The following is an 18,029-nucleotide window of genomic DNA, read 5'->3' on the forward strand; positions in this document are numbered from 1 at the left end:
GGAATACTAAATATATTATATAGTATATTATATGATATATTATAAGATGTTTCATTTTGCATGTCTGTTAAGACTTCGTTCCGCATTTGTTTGTGTAAACTTTAAAAAAACATTGAAATGAGGTTCAAGTTCAGTATTCAGATATCTAGTGGGTATATTGCATAAGATAAAAAACTCACACCACTAGTGTCACTGCTCTCAATATAATTATACATATAGCTAGGTATATTATGTGTTTGTACAAGTATGTAAGTATATAATATATGGACTGCAGTTTTCACCGGTATGTTATGCAATTATGTAGGTCTCAATGTAATAAGGGGCGGGCCGGGTATTAGATAAATAGAAAGAAAATATAATAACTGGGTAATTTATTTTGTCCAAGAACGAGTGCGAAACTTCATAATTTTATGCAGTGCCAGTGTAATCCTATTTTATTCAGCTGAAATAATTAAACATGTTTATTTAAAATAATGTTAATCGTACAACCAGCAAATCATTCCATAAAGAAATGATTCGAATAGATTTTAAACTGCTTTCATAACAAAATTGATTTTGTATTTATAACAAATTGAATATTATTATAGCTAAATATTATTGGGAGCTTGTAAAAGTCATATGACCCTTATGTATAATATGAATGGTATAACATACTTGTAGCTCAACATTAAGATTTTGTTTAGTGAAGATATCATCATCATCAGCCCGTGGTCATTAGCCCAGCCGGCTAGAGGCTACGCCACGCTCTCATATTCGTAGTCTGGGCCTCGAGTGCGAGTTTTTTAACCTATCGAGGAGTGAAATCGCAAACGCAGATTCTGGCGCGGAGCTATTACAGCTACTTACCGCTAGGTGGCGTGTCTCCCGCGCCATACAAATTTGCGTTTCGATTTCACTTTTCGATAGGTCAAAAAACTCGCACTCGACAAGGCCCTGGTCGCGACTCGAGAACTCGTGAATTTCGTTTATTTTAGCATCAAAGAAGTAGCTCCAAACCCTAGAAAAGCCTATAAAACTGCCTAAATTTGATGGATCCACTATAATGAATGTGTACTCTATGCGACCGTGTATCGCCTCAGTAATATCGTTTCTTGACCAAATACGGTGTAAGATGGAGCTTTGTGAGGCTTGTAACGACGATATAATATCCTTAAGTATTTTGTTTAGCTAAGTAAACTACTTATATTTAAGTAACGCTAATAAATACCTACTATCCCTTTGGTAAAATGTATATAGGTACTAACCTAACTTTAAAATATGACAAGAACAAGGGATTTTGTATTTTATGTTAGTAACTAATATGAACATCATTAATTAAATTAGTGCCAGTGTAAAACTATCAATATCATTAACCCCCTTTAGATTAGCTATGCTATAGTTTACATGGTATAAATTTCATTAATTGAGTCTAATAAAGTTAAGACAAAGTTGTTAATGTTGACCTTTAAAAAACACCTGCTAAATAAACTTAAGTTAAACCGTCTGCTATGTAAATGTCCTATCTAGATCGGGAGTAATTTATCGACAAGCATTTAGGTAATAAGTATTATAAAAAAATACAAGTATTATTATTACATATTACAGCAGAGCGGTGGTAGCTCAGTCGGGTAAGCGCCCGCTTCTCACGCAAGAGATGCGGGTTCGAATCCCGGCGCTGACATGTACCAATGAGTTCTTTTAACTTAAGTATAATGTATACCATCGCTCTTATGGTGAAGGAAAACATCGTGAGTCGTGAGGAAACCTGCTACAGTATTTAGTATGTACTTTTATTATTTCATTTAATAAACAATGAAGTGTACACATAATATAACTGACATGTACTTACCAATGAGTTCTTTTAACTTAAGTACAATGTATACCGTCGCTCTTACGGTGAAGGAAAACATCGTGAGGAAACCTGCATATTATCTAGATTTAGCACATCTAGATATGTGAACCCACCAACCCGCAGTGGACCAGCATGGTGGGAAATGGTCCAAGCTTAGGAAGGCAGTTTAGACCTTGGGGATATGCACAAAGTTTCCACTCGAGAGAGCCAGGTGCAGGTACTTACACCCTCACAGAGAATAGAATAGAATAGGATAGAATATTACAGATATCTCTTTAGTTACTGTCTTTATTAACAACAATAACAGAGAAACCGAAAATTGTTATCTATATTAATTATCTATCAGTTCCTACCTAAAAGCTACATGTTATTGAGAAAAATTCCATTGATAATGATTTATGAAGCTAATGTTAACTTACAAATTAATAAGTAATGTAATACAGAGTCATTACGAAACCCCTCACAAATATATAGGTAATTTTTCATACCCTTCATCTCATATTATCGAATATTAACTCCGCAATTAAATAACGAACAATAAATTAGCTTTCAATAGGCTTGCAAAAAATAGCATGATGCATTATAATATTTATAATACGCGGGTTACAATTGAAACCATTAATTAGACATGTGGAGCCAGCGCGGGAGTGTGCACCTGTGATTATCCGATTAGCTCCAAACATTACACCTTTGGCGTACTTCATCCACTATTACCTGGCCCGTAGCGCTAAGTTTTAACCACCGACGAAAACGAGGGGTGGTATAAGTTTAACGTGTTCTGTGGTGGCATAGCTCCCAAACGGCTGAACTGATTTTCGATTTGATTTTTTAGGTCATAGGTAGGTGATATTATAACAAAACTGAAGGGCTAGCACGGGACGCCTAAAATGTTCTCCGTCGCGCTCGCTCTTGAGGCTACGCGATGTGAGTGAGCGCGATGCAAAACTTTTGTCACGTCTTAATTGCGCCCCGTGCTAGCCTTTCTTAAGAAGCATATTTTATCAAAATCGGCTTATAACGTCTGTTAGGTTAGATTATGTTATAAATACATTACCAACTTGCACCAGGTCCAATATTTCAAACGACACGTCAAAATAAACTCCCCAACGGGGTTGGCGTGACGAGATCATACTTCCGGTTGTAATGGCAGAAATTAATGGCACACATAATTTTTGAGCTTTTGCACTAAACGTGTAATTACGTTACACTCATGAATCGTAAGTTGTAAACCGTTATTAATCGTGTAAAATGGGCAGCCATTGTTTCATTAAATTGGATTAGCAGTTTTAAGGTTGAATTTGCATAGAAACGATGCGAAATGCTTTAGGATCAGATATTACCCATCGTATTATTTTCATCAGAAATAACTATATGTATATATATATGTCGCAGGCAATTTGTAAGATCTCGCCGTTTACATACAGCGTCGTCAGTTTACAAACGCTCGCTGTTTTGTAATAAACGGCGAGATCTTACAAAATGCCTGCGACATATATATATATATTATATATATATATATATAATATATATAAAAAAAGTTACGAAGCTCTCAGAGTTATTTATTAGAACACAATACAGAAAGTTAAGAAAATTAATAAGATTACATACAATACACTGGAAACAGACTACTTACTGCAAAAATATGTGTCCCACAGCAGGCATTTTGAGAGCTATTTTGTCCGCATATAAGTATATATATATATATATATACTTATATGCGGACAAAATAGCTCTCAATGAACTTCCCTTAGTAAACCATAATATGTATAAATGACATACGTGCCTATATCATAATTATCTATCTAACTTAGTCGTTTCAAATAAATAATATCTACACTACATTTATCTAGTCTAAATCCATTTGTCTATCTTCGGGTAAATTCCAACGTATCACGGTTCAGCTACAAACAGGTCAAAATGTAATAAAACGAATGGAAAGCCATTGTTTCAGACACCACTATAACACTAAATTTTAGCTTGACAACCCGCGAAGAACTAAACTTATATTATGGGTCTGTCACGAAATTCTGCGATTGGCTTTATACCAAGTTTATACCCCATCGCTGTAAAGGAGGGTCACTGTACCTTAAAAAAAGTTACGAAGCTCTCAGAGTTATTTATTAGAACACAATACAGAAAGTTAAGAAAATTAATAAGATTACATACAATACACTGGAAACAGACTACTTACTGCAAAAATATGTGTCCCACAGCATGCAAGGAGGTTAGTAGTACATTTAAAATGTATGAGGAAGTAATTAATTTAGGTAACTTCAGATAAAATAAAATAAAACTATCGCGTAGTACTAAACCTATAGATTGCATGACAGCTCGTTTACAGCAGTTTTTTGTGGAGCTGGAGTAACCCGATAGGCACGAGAGGGCCTGATGATGTTTGAAATGTGTTTCCTTGACAGAATTTATGGCAAGATGTTGTGGCTTAGCCGTAGAAGTGAGAGACATTCTACAATGAGATTAAACTAACTATGGTTCACTGGTAGTTAAAGAATTTAAGATTAACATTGTTGAAAATTTAATAACTTAACGTTATATTATATACGATATCACCGAGTTAGTAAGTTTAAGTGGCAGTGGGCTGGTCACATCTGTCGAAGAACCGATGACCGATGGGGTAAACGTGTTCTGGAGTGGAGGCCGCGACTAGGCAAACGTAGTGTGGGACGCCCTCCGGCTAGATGGAGTGACGACTTGCGAAAGGCTGGTTATGATTGGATGCGGAAAGCTAAAGATCGCATCCAGTGGCGTGCTTTGGGAGAGGCCTACGTCCAGCAGTGTACTGCAATATGCTGATGATGATGATGATTATATACGTTGGAAAAAAAAACCCTCTATTGAACGGATATTAAAATCTGCTTGGTAGACTATTTTAACCAAAATTACACGTGGTATACAAATACGTATGATAAAAATAACCATATTTAAGCAATGCACCTCTGCCTACCCCGCAAGGGAGTACATTAGTACAAGGCGTGAGTGCGTGTTTTTTTTTATTATTTAAGCTTTTGTAGTGGCAAATTCACTTTTAAGAGTAGTCCCCCTGCCCTGCAGTTTTCGCTTGCACTGAGAACCAACGCAGTAATTAGGACTCCTAATTAGACTACCTGTTCCGAGCTGGAAAACTACAGAAACCTAATTGATAGGACGGGAAAAAATATTCTCTCCACATCTACAGTGACTCTAGAATAAGTTTTGGGTGAACTAGACGACACAACTATTTAGTCACGTTTTAGGTATATATCTAAACGCTAATTTGCTAATGTAAATTTGTAATTAGTAAGTCATTAAAAGTCAGTGTTTAGTCAAGATTTATAAGACATTCTGTAAGTGATACTAACTAAGCATTATTGAGGGTAATTTAATTTGTATTTATTGTTGCTTCGTTAAATACTTACACGCAAAACCGTAGTGGAAGGCATCAATTAAATGTAATAACACAAACATTGTAACTTGATTAATTCCAACATTTCTTACGCATACATTTAGTATAAATCACCTGGCAAAAGTACCAGGGTTTCATAGACGTAGCGGAGTCTATCCAGTCTTCGATCTAAGGGCGAAGTGCAAGTCGTGGCTACTTCTCACAGACGCTTCTCTGTGAGACACGAGGCGCTTGGTGTCTATCATTGTGAGTTACTGTTGCATGCGTCGTATCAAATATCTTACTTTAACAAATATGCATAGTTGATGAATTTATGTGGTTTATTATATTTTGGTCTGGTACGTAAGCTTTAATTAAGATAAAAACTAGATTTTTAAAAACTAATTTATGACTTGATACTGTTTTAAAAGTTTTTTGGCAACAATAGAGTTTGTAAAATTAAGTAAGGAAAGTATTGTAGATTTTAATAAATAATAGTATTTTTTATTGTGAAGTTTAAAAATACCTCGTAGGTTTGTTGCCGTCAAAGTCATAGGATACGGAATATCGCAAATAATTTATGTTTAGTGTTATATGAATTTCAAGAATAAACATTATTATTATTTATTTTTAACCGACTTCAAAAAAAGGAGGAGGTTCTCAATTCGTCGGGATCTTTTTTTTTTTTTTTTTTTATATATTTTTTTATGTATGTTCACCGATTACTCCGCCGTTTATGAACCGATTTTGAAAATTCTTTTTTTGTTGTATTGGGTTGAGCTTCCAGGTGGTCCCATTTTTTTTTCAGAATTTTATCTCACCCCCAAGGGTGGGTAAAGGGGTAAAAACAGGGTATGAATTTCAATTTTGGGCACATATTAACCGATTCTAATGAAATTAAGAACGTAAATATAGTTCTTATAACAAAAAAATATGATAGTGACCTTGAGCTGATCTGATGATGGAAACGGAAGGCAGTCAGGGGAACTCCTCAACGGTATATAGCAACTACTTCGTGTTTAGGCTTGAATGATTCGTATTGATTAGTAGGACATTTTGGTATCATTTGCACCTTACTTTTGATTGAAAATTATTACAAATAAACTAAAAACTATTAAATAAAAAAATAATTCAAAAAATTAAAAAACCGACTTCAAAAAACAACTAAAATGTAAGAAATAATTTAAGGTTTACACAAATTCTACTCGTATGAGACAGTACAAATATACCTAAGCAGGAACTGTTCTTTTTTGATGTTGGTGCGGTGACAAAGTAATCTGAAGAAATATGGCACCAACTTCAAAAAAGAACAGTTCCTGCTTAGGTATATTTGTACTGTCTCATACGAGTAGAATTTGTGTAAACCTTAAATTATTTCTTACATTTTAGTGGTTTTTTGAAGTCGGTTTTTTAATTTTTTTAATTATATTTGGTAGGTACTTTCAATAAAATCTTTTTTAAATAAACATAATGATGGCTGACTCACGGCATCTCAAGCATGGAGGCAGTGGGAGGAACACCAGAACCGCAGGTCAAAGGGGAACTGCGAACATATTTGTATGTGGGATGTGGGTACGAAAACCGCGTCGCCTCACCTCCTAACATATTCTGCCTTCCTGGTAGGTATTCTTTGAGACCGGTTCTTAGTTCCTAGAAATTTACGCGTTGAATTTTTCAGAAATACAGTTTAAAAATCGCTTCTTTAGATTTACAGAATAGCTTAAACGAGGAAGGGCGATGAATGACAGAGATAGAAAATATAGACATACATATAATCCTGTGATTGTGATGCTAGATCAGCGTATGTTAAAATAGATAGGTATTCGGATTCACTTCCTACATAAAGTCAAAGTCAAAGTCAAATTTTTTTATTCATCGTACAAATATAAAACTTACTGATGAACGTCAATTTTTACAAATTACTCTCCGTTCGGATAAGGGGGGGCTCTTTCTGTCTAAGGAGAAGAACGGAGGCAAGAAACTCCTGAGCCATCTTTTCAAAAAAAGACTTAATACTAGTTGGTATACAATACATACAGGGTGTCCCAAACATATTTTGCGTTTTTACACCTTATTTAAAAAAAACAAACATTTATTGACTTTTATTTTTATTTCTCAAAATTATAACACCACATTATTATATTAAGTACATAATCAGCAAAAAATTATACTCATTAATGGTCATAATCATAATTTTGAGAGTTTGGTTTTGTTTAACAATAACTTTAAAATAAATATCAAGTAATTAGAGGTAATGTTAATGACAAACTGATCTGTCCCTTTTATGGATACTATGGGTGTTGTTATGTGGTGGTGTTATAATTTTGAGAAATAAAAATAAAAGTCAATAAATGTTTGTTTTTTTAAATAAGGTGTAAAAAACGCAAAATATGTTTTATAAGAGTTAGGTAAGTTTTTTCTTAGCTATTTTTGCGTCATCTATGTTGCCACGGCTGACCCCACCACCTATTTTACTTTTACTCATTCCAACATGACTTACCCTTAATAAATTCAGTCAGATAAATTTCCTTCAAACAATATTACATCGAGGTCGTTTTGTACTAAAATAGCAATAACTTTTTTGTTAATTGAAACAATAGCAACGTTTCATACCATTTTGGAAACTGCATAAAATGAGCAATCTTTTCAAATAAGGTGCCAGGTTTGCGTGGTATATTTTTTTTACAGTATGTAGAGTCAAAGTTGTTTATAAAAAAATACGATTACCTTTTATGACTTTGAAAACCGTGTTTTTTTAAAACATACAGCATTACTCGATATTTTTTTTGACTGCGATCAATAGCAGGACTATACAGAGTGATGCAACACCAAACAAATTCTAACAATATGGATTTTTGTACCGGCGGCACGCAAAAAACTGATCCAAGGTGTCGATTTTCAGCAAATTTATAAAAGTGTCAATATCTCGAAAATTATCGAGTTTTTACTAAGGTCATATTGTGATATTCTGGCCTCTCATGAGCTGACCTATCAGCCCTTTAAGGGATGACGTTGACTTTTGGGACACCCTGTATAAGCTTAATAATAATTATTATAATAATATGAGCAGAGCTAACTACTTATCACAGCCATGCATTAACGTCCTCTAAGTAATCATAAATTTTATAATAAGCTTTTTTACTGAGTTTCTCTTTAATGTAACATTTAAACTTATTCTCTGGCATTTGAGCAACTTCTGCTGGAAGCTTATTATAAAATCTAATACAGTACCCTAAAAACGATTTATTAACTTTCGCCAGACGCATCGCTGGAAAAGCCAGCTTATGCTTGTTCCTAGTATTAATGTCATGATTACTGCCAATTGTATCAAAAGTTGAATAGGCATCGGCATAGGCATCAAGTTCGAACGATGAAACATAAAAATATCACATCATCTCTCATGCAATATCAAAAACTGATTTATGAAATGAATTATCTAATTGTGCGTGCGGTAAGCCACAACATTATATTATTATAATTCTATAAGAGTCACATTACTCACAATCACAATCCGTGATAGATTTGCGTCGTCACGAAATCTGCTCATTGCTGTTGCATCTGCAGTTCGCACGTTCCCGTGTAATAGGATTAGTTTGTTGTGTTGACGACCGAATGGCGTAGTGGACTAGTGGTTAGTGACCCTGACTACTGAGCCGGCTGGGTTCGATTCCTGGCTGGGGCAGATATTTGTTTAAACACAGATATTTGTTCTCGGGTCTTGGGTGTGCCCGTAAAATGGCAATAGGCCCGCCCCCTATTACATTGGGACTAACATAACAACACTGGCGAAAAGTGGGTGCAGCAATGCACATCTGCCTACCCCGCAAGGGAGTACATTAGTACAAGGTGTGAGTGTTTGTTTTTTTGTTGTTGTGTTGTGCCTTCCCAGTAGGTAAACGGTTCATTGCCCGAGTTAGCGTACTATTGGATTAGATAGAATAAAATGGCAAAATATTCTCCTTGGCGATACATTTGCGTTAGTCTCCGTAGACAGTTTTCCTCAGTATGATGTTTACCTTACATTCATGCCCGTCTATGTTTTTCACGCTGCAAAATTTTGATCTAATGTTCCAAAATTTACATTATTAAATGACATTATTTTCCTTCCCCATAGCCCACTACCCTCAATACACAATTCAGTAACACAACACAACACACCTGCTGCAGATAATAACTGAATTACACAACTTAAATAAACAATACAGTAACAGCACTGCAGTCATAATCGAATCATGTCGGGAAGTTCAGGACTTAACTAAGAAACTACACAATGTATAACATGGTATTGACACTAGCTATTCTACTGCAAACTCCAGGTAACAACATCAAGAGTAGGTCATAAACTACGTACCTTATCAGAACACAGTGATATGAGTCTATAAAGTGCAAACTCCAATGCAAGCACCTTATTCCGGAATACCCAGCGATTCTAAATCCTTTTTCATTGTCTTGGAACTCTTGGGAGGATCCGTGCTAAGGCAGCTGACTGGTTAAACAATACCCTATGGACTATGGATTTAAACCCTCTGTTTCACAATCATACGTTCAAGACAGTATATAGAATGATATTTATATCGTGTTATTGGGAGAAGCGGCCGGTTAACATACAGGTTCTTGCGGTGGACTCACTAAATGAGTATCTAGCGCTCTGCTTTGTACTGTTCCCTTACCATCTATGTACTTATTAGTTATTCAAAATTGGTATAATAGCGCTGTCAAGTTGACAAATTCTTACCAGCTTCCGTATCATCACCTACACATCTGTCAGATCCATACAAGTTATTTCAGATACGGGAGATCGCCAGAGGATTCTTGATGTTAGGGTAAATGTTATTTTGATAGGGTTATGGGTTATGGTGATAATATACTGGGTGGTTTTAAATCTATCACTGATATATTTATATACTATGTCTAGTCCTGAATAGGGTGTCTGTTCAGTGGAATACGAAACACAGTTGGAGGTATAAAGTTTGTCGCAATACGGAAGTCTGCTGTCTACACGCCTGTTGGTATCGAATTTTCAATACTTAGGTCTCGCCTCAGAATAATAACGGCATCGCATATTGTTGTAATGGTAAAAGTTCAAAAAATCACTTTTGGATATATTTAGTTATAACTTCGCGTTGTTGACAAACATACTTTAAAGATATTTATCTGATTGTTAGGCACTTTCGAGTTCTTGTTTCATTTCAAATCAGATTGTGCTAAAGTATAGCTTTTGGATTTTTTATTTACCTACATAGATGTAGCCCCACATTTCGCAGTTATTATCAAAAAATATTTTGTCAAAAGAGAAAAATTCTGCAATTGCCGTAATTTGACTTTCATAAATATTAAGGGTATTTTTTTAAGCTTTTCGTGTACCGCCCTTATGAACTTTGAGCAATCAAGCAGGGTTGAATTTACGGATCCGGGACGAAGCCTACCAATTCGCATTATTTGAAAGCTTTTGTTTGTGCAATCTCTTTATTTTCACCGCTACTGTTTTTTTTTACTTTGGACTTGAACGATATTATTGTTTTTATATTCAGTGGCAACCTCTCTCTATCTTTATTATCTTAAACGCCATACGAGTACACTATAGACACCTACTTTGGATTTGTCAGCAAAAAAAACACCCGCATTTTCCATTTTCCCATTTCCCCACGGCTCAAAGGGTGTTCTTCACTAGTTATTCCCCTTTGTGAAAATTCTACACCACCAGACAGCTTAAAAAATCTTTTGTTTCGAGTCAAGTGTGCAGTGCGCACTATCTATGGAGTTTTGAAGGTAGATATTCATTTGTTTTTTCTTCTTTTTTCTGTATCCTTTCACGCAACACACTCGCAATATCTGTGAGAATGGCATACTTGATAGGTATTTATTTTTGTTTAATTTAATAATAGGCCTGTCTTCTTATCAATATAACTGTTATGGGCACTATTACCTACAGCTTGAACACTTTTAAATTGAAATATTTAAGCAAATCCAAATGCAAATTATAATGTATTGCTTTATTGACTTTTACCTTATATAAATAAATATCAATTAACACACAGGCTACTTTTTATCCCGGTAAGTTGGTCCGCGGAGGATGCCAACAGTATTAATTATTTATCAATATCTATATTACTAAACGAGTACGCTCTGTCTGTGTATCAGTCGGCGGTGTCAAGTGTCAGTCGTGCGCAGGCGCGTGTGACCGACATCGATACAGACATGTGATACTAGTGTGTAGTCGAGGCGATGCCAGATACAACTGTTATTGTAATTCCTAACTCCAGTCAAAGGCAAGGTTGAAGACAGGGTATGTAAAATTGCGGAAAATATGAATCGATTGTACTTGTCTTGGGCAAAGAAACGTAACCGCTCTTTCAGTGACTTCAGCTTCGATCATACGAGTATATATCCAAGGTACACCAACAACGCACGAAAAACGGCCCGGCAAAACAGCGCTTATATTTTTGATAAACGCTGTTTCACTATATCTAGGTGAAATAAGTGTTTAGTGAATGCGGTAAGGACTTCAGTGTCAATTGCTACCTGTCTAGTAACTTGTCGCATTCGTGACGTCTCACAGCGTCAATAAGGTGCTGACGAGGTTATAGTTGTAGGAATGCTCGTGTTTCGTTGGTGCTGGACGCTGCGGCGTCGTCAGTGTCGGGGCTTTGACGATACTAAGTTATTGCATAGTCAGTTCCATAATATCTGGTAATGATAATATTTATCTCGTATTGCTTTAATGCTTGCTTCGTAAACGTTGGCTATTTACATTAATCTATATTTAGGTATGTAAATTAATTGAATACTTATGTGACAATGATGGGTAAAATTCAAATTGTCTCATGAAGTCCCGAAATTTCACCCCTCATATCAAGTGTTTAAATGAGTTACAAGTTTTTGTTTCTTTTTCCAAAGACTCCATTAATGCGTTCCCACACGTCGCCAGCGATGATACAATTATCTCCCACAGTGTCGGACAATACTGGGTATTTATATTTTATAATAAGTATGTGAAGTTCATACTCTCTGGGACATGTGGCGAGACGTATCCTGTGTTATAGACTTATAACTCGACTGAGTCGGTGTCTATATAAACCGAAATTGTAATGGAAGAATATAATTATAAAATATGAGAAAAACATTCCCGTAAAAAATCTAATTTTCTAGAATGTTTAGGTGTGAGCATTTGGCTAGAAAATATACAAAAACATTTATTCCTATGCAAGAAGTTAATTTTAATTTTGTTTTATCTGTGAGCCTATTCATGTTCAGCTTTCTAGTCATCTATATAAACATCTTATTTTTTTTAATATGACTAAATCGGTATACCTAAGTAACTAAATTAAAAATTCAACTGGAATGCAAAATATAATTTACTTGCAATTTTCTGATTCAACACAAAAAGTGGAAGTTGCTCCACGATTGATGAGGGCAGTTTTTTTTCTCCTTTTTTGTCCCCAAGTTTATTCGTTAACTGAAGTGGAATAACTCAAGTTTCCTCTGAGTGAGGGTCCGAAATAGGCTTTCGTAATATTTTATTAATAGGCTCTGCTGATTAAATATGTATAATGTCGACAAGGATTTTTTGTGACTCTAGTGCTCTAGTATGACCTCTTATTCCGAAATCCATTTTATGCTTTTAGAACTTACGCAGCCCCATTTATGGTTTGTGCTCAGTTATTCGTTATTAAGTATATTACCATCCGTACTAAGTAAGTTTTGACAAATACATATATTACAAAAGCGCATAAGGTAGTTTTGTAAAATCAAATAATTAAATGATGATATTTGACTTATGGAGTCAGACACGTTGTCTGTTCCTCAGGTCGAAACCAATTTGACCAAAAACACTGAAAATCGGTTCAAATTACATATTATTACCACACAGACACGTTCAACTTATAACACCACTCTTTTAAAAATGCGTAAGTACATATCCGTACTCCGTATGTACATCGTAGTTTTCTTTTACTCTCGAATAAGAATATCCAATTAGAATGATTTATGCGTGTGTCGTTTTGTGAGTAGAGTCGTGTACAAAAACCCTCATTTCATGGTCTTTGCCATCCATCCATCTACTGCATTCCTTTTAACGAGGATTCTGATTTATTTATCCCGTATGTCCTTAATCCTCTCTTTTTATTTTGTTATGCCACGTTGGTACCTACATTATTATTTCTTCTTGTGTCCTGTAATTTATGTCATCGTTACTCTTCTTCTTACAAAACTGTGACAGTTCTGTCAGTCTACCTATGAAAATGTTAGAATTTTATTTGGATCGGTCTTTAGACTAAGTACCTATAAAGTTTTTAAGGTTTTTCAAATCTCTTCTTAGCTGAGATTGAATACTGCAGTAGGGTTACCACCACCGAACATTAGCAATTAACAATCCTTAAACAGCGTCACTCCTTTCACAAATCTAACGTAGCTTGAATGGATCTGTCAGATTTTTCACAGGCGGGCGACGCTATGTATGGATCATTAATTGCTAATGTGTTTCAGGGTGATCACTGAACATGCTAACGCTTCATCATCACCATCATTATCCAATAATCACTGCTAAACCAATATGGACAAACAATAATGGTTCAACTAACCATTCTGGTTTCATGTCAGACTCTTTTGCTGTCACCGCTGTGCGCCTATGGAATAATCTTCCCGAGAACATTAGGAAAGCTCCTTCCCGCAATGTCTTCAAGCGACTAACCCGTGCTCATTATCTCAGCAAGTTAGATAAGTAGCATTTTCATGTACCTCTTTGAATATTATAATTTTGTATGTATTATTGTATATATATATATATAAATTTATTTTATAGTATTATTAGTAATTTATAGTATGTATATTTTATGTATATCTATTAAGTTAATTATCAAGTGACTTTATTTTGTTTTTGCTTTTTCAATTTAGTAACTACTTTTTTTTTTGTTGCACCTTTCTACTAGTTTCTCTGTACCTCCTGTAGGTTGGCTGGTAGAAAATGCTTTTAGCATTAAGTCCACCTTTTGTACACTTATATTTCATATTTGTGCAATAAAGTATCAAATAAAATAATAATGGCTAAATAAAATTATAGAGACGTAATTTCCAGTTAGTCTCGGATAGATAGATAAGCAGCTGATACTTTCCACCGTAGATTCTATCTGATCCAGATAAGGCACGCTTGTACAGGTTATTTATTCAGAATTCGAATCACAGCAACAGTTTTTACAGGGTCAAAGTTCATCCGACGCGCTCCATTTGAAATTTTTGTAACGGCAACACTGTCAGTCGGGTAAATGAATTTGTGGCAACCCAACGCGGTAAATTTAACGTTTTTTACGTTATCTATTGTTATGGTTTGGTCGATACTTTTTTAACCTCAAATTGTTTATTACTGCGTATGTAGGAATTTGAGGTTACTTATTTACTTTCGGTGGTATCGAAAGAGCTGAATATACATGTGTTTTCAGTATAATATTGGCATTACATAGCATCAAGTAGATCATAACCTGGTTAAAGATCTCTGGCCACCCTAAACCCATCGCTTGTAGATAGATAGAATATAACTATTACGAAGCCCAAATTAGGACCGTTGCATTGTGCGAAGTTTTACGCTTCTCGAGTCCAACATAGTATCTCCGCTTCATTTTCAAATTTGGAACGCAAATGCGCGAACAATAGGGTTGCCAGTGTTGCCACACGAACGTATATCTTTTATACTCCGGTGTTGCTATACTCAGCATGTATTGTACGCTTCCCGTCGCCCATCATCAGTGCAGCCCGGTCTTATTCCAGAGCAACATACGGTTCTTATTCTTAAGCTAGCTTAGAAAAATACAGTATAGGTAAAGTAACTTAACATTCATTCAGTAAAGGAACTAAACTAAATAACAGTGTATGAGGGCAATCCATGCTTGCGCGATTTCAGACCAATAACAAGTACCTACACAATTCGTACCTGCGTATTACATTCGTGAATGAAAACGCAGGTACAATTGAATCGGTTCTAAGCTCAATTGTAGACAACTAGACACCCTGTCTATTTCCCGATAGTAATTTCCACTATTCTTTTATCGCTCGTGAATTAATTCATTTTGGTCTTCAGTTAGCTATCTGCCCATAGTCAATTTCTTATAAGATGTATTTCGAATGTGTTTAAAGATTATGTCAGCTTTTAAGCTATAAAATGTTTCTTTATCCAGAATATACCTGACTTGGATTTGAGGAGGTGCACAGTTGCATATAATATATTCATCCGCTCCTAACTGCCCGCTGAATAACAATTTGTATGACTGTGTTTTTATTTTTAGCAGCAGGGAAATGCACGGGGTAACTCGTGAATTCATAATTAGTAGGTCAGATTGCCGCTGTTTCATATTTTTGCCTGTTTTTGCTAATGCATTTGGATTTGAAGCGCACCACCCGCTATAATCTGAATCTTTTTAAGAAATATTTTCATATTATTAGCATCTTTCTTATAGTTTATGAAATAAATGGGCAGAAAGTGAAACAAATAAAAAATCGTATTGACTGACGTATATTAATACGTCTAAAGACTGCATCATGCAAAATATATGCATCACTATTCACTATACGTAAGTAAATTGCATTAGTGATGTGCTGAAAAGTCGGGTTTATTTCTGACATCCACCAGAATTTCCACGGCTGGTTTAATCACAGTTATTAACTAGCAAATGTAATTTCGGCTTCGTGGAACCCACGAGAATTTGGTTAAAATATCCAGGAAAATCCATTCCATTAGCGTTAGCGGGGTGGTTCGTTTTAAACAAATTAAATTGCGTCATAAAATTTTGGTTTTCTCATTTTGACCACATCGGTATTTTTGTTTATTAGGGTATTATATTAGTAGATGATAATTATTTTATGTGGTAGTTAGTTCCAACTCTTGCATTCTTTCTTCGATTAAATATTAACGACCGAAACCCTTCTTAGTTTAATTAAACGGATTTATAAACGACAGCTATGTATAGACAGTTATGATTTGAAAAACTATAACTTTTATAAGCCGATGTCGTATCATTGTGCAGATAGGATTTTGGCTTTTTTATTGAACAAAGGGAATAGCACAAATACTAGTCGGATGGTTTTGTTATTTTTCAATTACACACTTGTTATGTTTAACGAAGATTACTTTTGCCCATTGTCGAACAAAAATAGAGTATGAAGCTCATCAAAATATTGAGAGTTGTTATTTTTCCTAATTATACCATTCTATTCAGAACTCCAGAAGTTACTAAAATTAATATTGTAAAAATGGATGTATTTAATAGTTAAACTAACCCCCTTATTCATAGAGAAGTTACAAAACGTTTTAACTAATAAACTGTTTTGTCCCTTTCCAACAAAGAACAATTTGTTCTTTGACAGAGAGGGACAAAACAGTTTATTAGTTAAAACGTGTTGTAACTTTTCTATGAATAAGGGGGTAAATATATAAGTAAAAACAATTAGAAATAATTAGAGGGACGAAAAACCCGCGTGACAAGATACATTTTTGAAATATCAACAGGCACTAATTATTTTTTGGCTCGTGCTCAAGTCTTGTTAATTGGCAACAATATTTGTGAAACAAATTAACATTGCAACGCAATAACGAATTTTACACTTAGTTAATAACCCTTCTGATTTGAATAGCTATTATAATAAGGGGTAGCGAATACAAGAGTTTTATTAAAACTAGCAGATGGGGCGTCGTATAAAATTGGATTATTTTACTCAAGTGTGGTTTCTATGGCATATTCATATTTTAATGGATGGGCCACGGGTGGTTTCAAATCGATATAACTATTATAACTGCATCATGGAACTGTTAGACTGTAGATTACAAAGAGTAAAAAATCACAGTAACTTTAGATTACTCAGAAGACCAAAACACCCGTTTTTGTGTTTGATTTTGCGCCACCCTTGATTATGATTTCTCTACTTTGAATTTTACTGTAGACATCATAGATAGCTATGAACGTTGTACGTAGGTACTTATAATAATTATGGATGGGTGTAAAATTTTATGAATGAGTTATTGAAATTGTGTAAAACTTGAGTTAACATCTGCCCGACCCAGCCCACCGTACCAAATTGCATGAAACTAGTCTACAAAATGAGATAAGCCGCAATACAAACAAATCTCTAATTGAGTTGCCGCTGAAAGGGTCTATCAGGTATCGTAACAGTTTAAATAGAGGGGAGGGTTTATTCCGAAATACATTAAAGTTTGCGATAAAACCTACTAGGATGCTCTGGATGAGGGAGTCCGAAGAATGGTCAGTTAATTGACGCATAAATCACGTGCCCCTCACTATTTTAATTATTTTAGTTCCAACTTTCGACGCAGTTCACTGTTTGGACAACAGATGGGGCTATTGTCGCTCGCATGCCATTGTATGTTTTTGTAAAATCCTGAAGTGGCAAATGACCTATAATATTTATAGAACCGGTTTCGAGTCAAGTATTGTGTGTAACTGTCCTCATATATTTTCCGTCTTTTGTCATTTATGACACGTGTACTTTGACAGCGTATTAAAAAAAGCATATTAATTAAATCGTATTGAAAATGTTTCCCAAACGAGTTGGGTAACTTCATAACATTCGCAAACTAAGGAGTCTTTCACTGACCCAGCAGCGGCATGCATCAGCAATCCAGAGAATTTTATTGTTTTTTCTTTTGAATAAAATACTTACTATTTTTTTAAACTTCAAACTTTTTATTTACTTTTTGGTGACATTATTATGATTTTCATATTCATATGTATAAATAAGTAAATTAAGATAGGTGGGTATTTAATTTTTTCATCAAAAATTATAACAGAATTTTATTTAAACCTACTTATATATTTT

At 34.8% G+C, this 18,029-nt stretch overlaps 1 protein-coding gene across 7 annotated transcripts in view; it reads left to right on the forward strand.

Moving 5' to 3' along the window:
- LOC105388122 (rap1 GTPase-activating protein 1) overlaps window positions 1-18,029 on the forward strand; it is a 210,387-nt gene that overhangs the window by 109,228 nt on the left and 83,130 nt on the right. The window lies entirely within an intron of this gene.

Source organism: Plutella xylostella, chromosome 3 (genome assembly GCF_932276165.1).
Source record: "Plutella xylostella chromosome 3, ilPluXylo3.1, whole genome shotgun sequence".
Lineage (NCBI taxonomy): Eukaryota > Metazoa > Arthropoda > Insecta > Lepidoptera > Plutellidae > Plutella > Plutella xylostella.